Source organism: Elephantulus edwardii, unplaced genomic scaffold (assembly GCF_000299155.1).
Source record: "Elephantulus edwardii isolate Elephantulus edwardi_28Jun2011 unplaced genomic scaffold, EleEdw1.0 scaffold00174, whole genome shotgun sequence".
Taxonomy (NCBI): Eukaryota; Metazoa; Chordata; class Mammalia; order Macroscelidea; family Macroscelididae; genus Elephantulus; species Elephantulus edwardii.
Genome location: NW_006399924.1, coordinates 848,527 through 854,526, shown reverse-complemented (window position 1 = coordinate 854,526; position 6,000 = coordinate 848,527).

The following is a 6,000-nucleotide window of genomic DNA, read 5'->3' as shown; positions in this document are numbered from 1 at the left end:
GAAAGAAAGAAAGAAAGAAAGAAAGAAAGAAAGAAAGAAAGAAAGAAAGAAAGAAAGAAAGAAAGAAAGAAAGAAAGAAAGAAAGAAAGAATCTCTTCAGCCTGGACTGAATCAAAGCTCCCATAGGTCCAGGAGGGAGTGGGAAGCAAAGACTGAAGGCTGAACAGCTTGTGAGATTCTTGTGGGAATTAGCACTTTCAAATGTACTGCATGTACAGGTAAATTGAGAAATCCACACTCATGCTCAATGCTGATATATTGTGAAGTTCTGATGCCTCAGCTTTAGTAAAATAAAACACATCACAAATCGTACAAAAAATGGGACATGACAGATCATTCAAAAGAAGAGGATGAAAGGAGAGCGATCTTCTTTAGTAGTAGGTTATTGTTGTGTGGTGTCATGTCAAACTATATGCTTGGAGATCCTATAGGACAGAATAGAACTGTCTCCTAGAGGGGTTAAAGGATATATTTTTATGGAAGTGTATTGTCTCTTCTTTCTCTTGCAGAGTGACTGGTTGGTTTGAACTGCCTACCTTTTGGTTATCACTTCAGCGCTGTACCGCCAGGACTCCACAGTGACACACTGTCATCGTTAGCTCTGACTTGCAGTGATTCTATATATGAAACATCACCCAATTCTGTTCTGTCCTCCCAGTTGGTGCTATGTTTGAGTCTATGGTGGTAATGGCAGGTCAGAAGACTTTAAAATTTAACATGATCAAGGAGAAGTATAGGCTAGAAAATTTTAAGAACATTATACATGGACATATTTTATAATAGCAATAAAAATATATACAGTACAAAAATAAACAAAAACATTACTTGAGCTGAAAAAGACGACTGAGATGAAAAATTCAGTGGATGAGCTCAACAGTAGCTTTGATCTGAGAGTAGAACGATTCAATTGGCAGAGAATAATATGATTAAAATTATTGAAGATTATTAGCAAAGAAAATAAATCGAGAGCTGATCAAAGCCTAAAGAAATTATTAACATCATTTAAAAATATATAAATCATAGAATTCCCAGGTGGAGTAGAATGAAAGAGATCCCCCCTCCCCAAAAAAGAAACTTTTGAAAGAATAATGACAGTAAATTTGGAGGGCATAAATTCAGGAAATTCAATGAATAAGATAAAATAAAAAAGATCTGCAGCCAGACACATCATAGTCAAACTGCCAAACCCAAATTCCATCAAATTCTGAATGCAGGAGGAGTGAAGTAAAGAATTAGAAACAAGGGATCATCAATAAGATTAAGTGCCAGTTTCTCCTTAGTAACACTGGATACTAAAAGGCAGTAGAAAGAAATGTTTTAACATGTTGAAGGAAAAGATTATAAACAAGACTTTTGTATCTGGTAATTTGTTTATATGATTGAACATTGCCTCACAAAAGGTTATGTGGTTCATATCTACACATACATACACATATGGCTCATGGCTACCCCATAGACGTTAGAGTAGAAGTGTGCACCAGAGTGTTCAATGTCTAAATATTCAGAAGAAGAGCACTAGAGTTTTCTTTTGAGTTTCCTCTCGATAAATGAAAATCTCCAAACCTACAGTTGGCAGTTAAATGCATTAACCATTTGTACTACTCAGATACTATAAAAAGGTATCACACACATTCATCCAAATAACAAAATGACATAACTGATCCCCTCTTTTGGTAATTTTCTTAAATGTAATTGGATTTAACTCTCTATGCAAAAGGCAAAAGATGACATAATGGATTAAAAAATAAAAAGCCAACTAACATCTAGTTATATGATGTTGAAACATATAAATAAGTTGTAAGTGAAAAGATAGAAAAATTTGTCCTGTTCAGCAAATAATAACCACAGGAGAGTTCAGGTGGCTATATTGATATTGGAAAAAAATTAAGATAAAAACAAAGTGTGGTGGTTGTTTTTGTGTGCCGTCGAGTTGCCTACAACTCATAGAACCTATGTATAACAGCCCTAAACCCTGCTCTATCCTGTGCCAATCTCATTGTCTACGACACCCCTACCCCCATTACCCTAGTCACTGAATCAATCCATCTCATAGAGCGTCTTCTCCTGCATTGTCCGTCCACCTTTCCTACCATGACGTCCCTCTTCAAGGACTGGTCCCTCCTTCCAACATGTCCAAAGTATGTCAGACGAAGCTTCAGAATCCTTGCCTCCAAGGAGCAGCCTGGTTTAACTCTCTCTTGGATGAACCTGTTCATTCTTTTAGCAATCAACGGTATATTCAATACTCTTCTCCAACACACCAGCTCAAAGGCATTAATTTTCCTTCTATCATCCCTGGTCATTGTCCAGCTCTCTGATGCATAGCAAGTGATTACAAAGACCATGGCCTGTATAAGACACACCTTACTCTCCAGATTGACAATTATTGCTCTTCAGTACTTTGGAGAGGTCTCTAATAGCAGACTTTCCCAAAGCAGCCAATTTCCTGGCTGCTTGTGCGAAGAATATTGATTATGGAGCCAAACAAACTAAAGCTGTTAACAATTCCAGTCTCTTCACCTATCATGTTGCTGCCAATTGGCCCAGTGGTGAGAATCCTTGTTTTCTTAATATTGAGCTTCAGTCCATATTGAAGGCTGCAGTCCTTGACCTTTTGCAGCAAGTGCTTCAGGCCCTCCTCAGTTTCAGCAAGCAGGTTTGTGTCATCTGCATAACATAGATTGTTGATGAGTCTTCTTCCAATCCTGTTGCCACATTTCTCCTCATAGAGCCCAGCTTCCCAGATAATCTTTTCTGCATATAGACTGAAAAAGCATGGAGATAGGACAATAACAAAAATGCCAACCCATAAAATTCATTAAAAATATTTAATTATGTAATTGTTCCAAATTATATTATGTAAATATGGACAAAATTGAAAGAAAAAGAATTCTACAGCAGTATTTGGAGACTTCAATTTACTACCTTCACTAATGAACAGAACATCCTTAAAGATAAAGAGAGAAATAAAGTAATCTGAATAACACTGTCAATGAACTAAAACAAATATTTCCATCCATAGAACGCTCCAATTAACAATAACACAATAATAATTCTTCTTCAGTGTACATAAATCATTCTCTAAGATATACCATATGCTAGGTCACAAAACAAGTCTCACTTTTTGAAAGATTGAAATCATACAAAGTATCTAACCACAATGGAATGACACTAGAAATTAATAGCAGGAGGCAAATTGGAAAATGCATAAACATGTGGAAATTAAACAAGACAGTCTTTTAAAAATAGATCAAGAAATAAATGAAAGAAAAGAAAAAATTCTTAGTTAAATGAAAATGAAATCACACATACGAAAACTTAAAGATACAGTGAAAGTAATGTTTAGAGAGAAACATATAAGACACCTACACCGAAAAACAGTAGATTGATGCACAACCAACATAAAACCAATAAATAGACTCTGATGAAAATTAAAAATATATTGGTCAAGATTGTTGTTGTTGTTATGTGTCATTGAATCACCTGCAACCGATAATGACCCTATGTACAGCAGCTGTGAAGGCTGCCCTGTCCTGATCCAGTCTCATTGATTCTAACACACCTACCCCATTACCCCAGTTACTGTGTCATTCCATCCCTTCCTTTCTGTGCTGTCTCTCTGCCTTTCCAAGCATGATGTCCTTCTCTAAAAGTCTCCTGGCCATGTGCCCAAAGTATGTAAGACAGAGCTTCAAAATCCTTGCCTGAAGGAGAAACTTGGTTTCACTTCTTCAAGACAGACCTGTTAGTTTTCTTTGCAGTCCATTGTATGCTCAAGGACATTTTCCAGTACCACAACTCAAAGGCATCTTCTTCTGTCATATTGGTCAATAGACTTTTTGTTAAAAAAGTGAAAAGGAAAGCAAGAAAGAATATCTTTGGGAACCATATATCCAACAAGAATCTAATAATCAACATGTATATAAAGTGTTGATAATTTAACAACACAAGCAGGAGCAGTTCATTGATAGACAACTGCCAGAAATTCAAGCTAGTTTCAGAAAAGAATATGGGATGAAGGAAAGTACTGATATCAGATGGATCCTGAATGAAAACAGAGATTACCAAAAAACTGTCCACATGTGTTTTATAGAGTATGTAAATATGTTTAACTATGTGGATAATAATAAATAATGAACAATATTACAAAGAATGGAAATTTTAGGACACTTAATTTTGTTCATACAGAAAATGTACACAGACCAAGAAGAAGTGATTTGAACAGGAAAAGGATATTGCATGATTTTAAATCAGGAAAAATGTGCTTGAAAGTTGTAGCCTTTCATCATATTTCTTGTAATTATTATTGTTATGTGACATCAAATCTCCTGTGCCTCACAGCCATTATTCTATCTATGTACAATAGTTTTGAGCTATACTTATTCTGAGCCAGTCTCACTGACTCCAACTCACCTACCTTCATTGCTCCAATCACTATGTTAGTCCATCTTATCTGAGGTCTTCCTCTCCTGTGCTGTCTCTCCACCTTTTCAAGCATAATGACCTTCTCCAGGGACTGGTCCCTCATGGCCACATGCACAAAGTATGTGAGACAGAGCTTCAAAATCCTAGCCTCCAAGGAGACACTGGTTTCAGTGTAGACCTATTTGTTCTCTTGGAAGTCTATGAAATGTTCAATTGTCTTCCTCAACACCACAACTCAAAAGCATCAAATCTTCTGTCAATGACTAAGGAGTCATTGTCCAGCTCTTTGATACACGACAAGTAATTGTAAAGACCATGACCTCTATCAGGCACACCTTAGTTCCTAGACTCACACCGTTACTCCTTAGCACTTTGAAGAGGTCCCTGACAGCAGAGATCCCCAATGGAATTTGGCTTCAGATTTCCTAAGTGCTTATGCCAAGAGTGTTGTCTGTGGAGTCAAGCAAGCTGAAATGGTTAACAACCTCAATCTCTTCTCCATCCATCATGGTGTGCCAATTGGTCCAGTGGTGAGAATCTTTGTCTTTTTTATGTTGAGCTTCAATCCATATTGAAGACAATAGTCATTGACCCTCTGCACGAAAGTTTCAGGTTCTCCTCAGTTTCAGCAAGCAAAGTTGTGTCATCTATATAATGCATGTTGTTGAAGAGTCTTCCTCCAATCCTGACGCTACATTTCTCCTCACAAAGCCCAGCCTCCTGAATGATCTATTTTGCATATAGATTGAAAAGATATGGAGATAAGACATACCCCAGACACATTCCTTTCCCAATTTTGATTCCCTGCTCTGTTCTGAGGTCTGCTTTCCCAGTCCAGTATAGGTTTTGCATAAGCACAATCAAGTGTTTTGATATTTCCATTCTTCTCAAAGTTAGCCATAATTTGTGATCCACACAGTCAAATGTCTTTGCATAGTCAATGAAACACAGATAGACATTCCTCTGGTTCTCTTTGCTTTCAGCCAAGGTCCATCTACATTGGTGATAATGTCTCTAGTGTCATGGTCTTTTCTAAACCCAGCTTATATTTTTAGTATTTTTCTGTTGATGTATTGTTCCAGCCATTTTTGGACGATCTGTAGCATGAGTGTGCTTTCATGTGATAGTAGTGATAAAGTTTGATAATTTGCACACTCTGTCAGGTCACCTTTTTTTGGAATGGAAATAAATAAGGATCTCTTCTCCAATGATTCTTTCCACATATGTAATCAAACTGATTCCTGTGCATACCATCAGCGAAAATCCACGTGTATAGTTGCTGTTTATATTTCTTACAAAAGTTATTTGAAATGAGTAAATCATTGAAGGTACAAAATTCTGTTATTCTATCTCCACCCTCATTTCTGTCACCAAGTCCATGTTTTCCAACTACTCATTCTTCTTCCCTTTTGTCAACCTTTGCATTCCAGTTACACATTATTATGAATGCATTTTGGTTACATGTTCGAACAATTCTGACTGCAAAAGTTGGTAGAAATCATTAATTATTTCCTTTGGCTCTGGTTGTTGGTGCATCTATTTGAATGATAGTGATGTATACCAGACTTCCTTGTA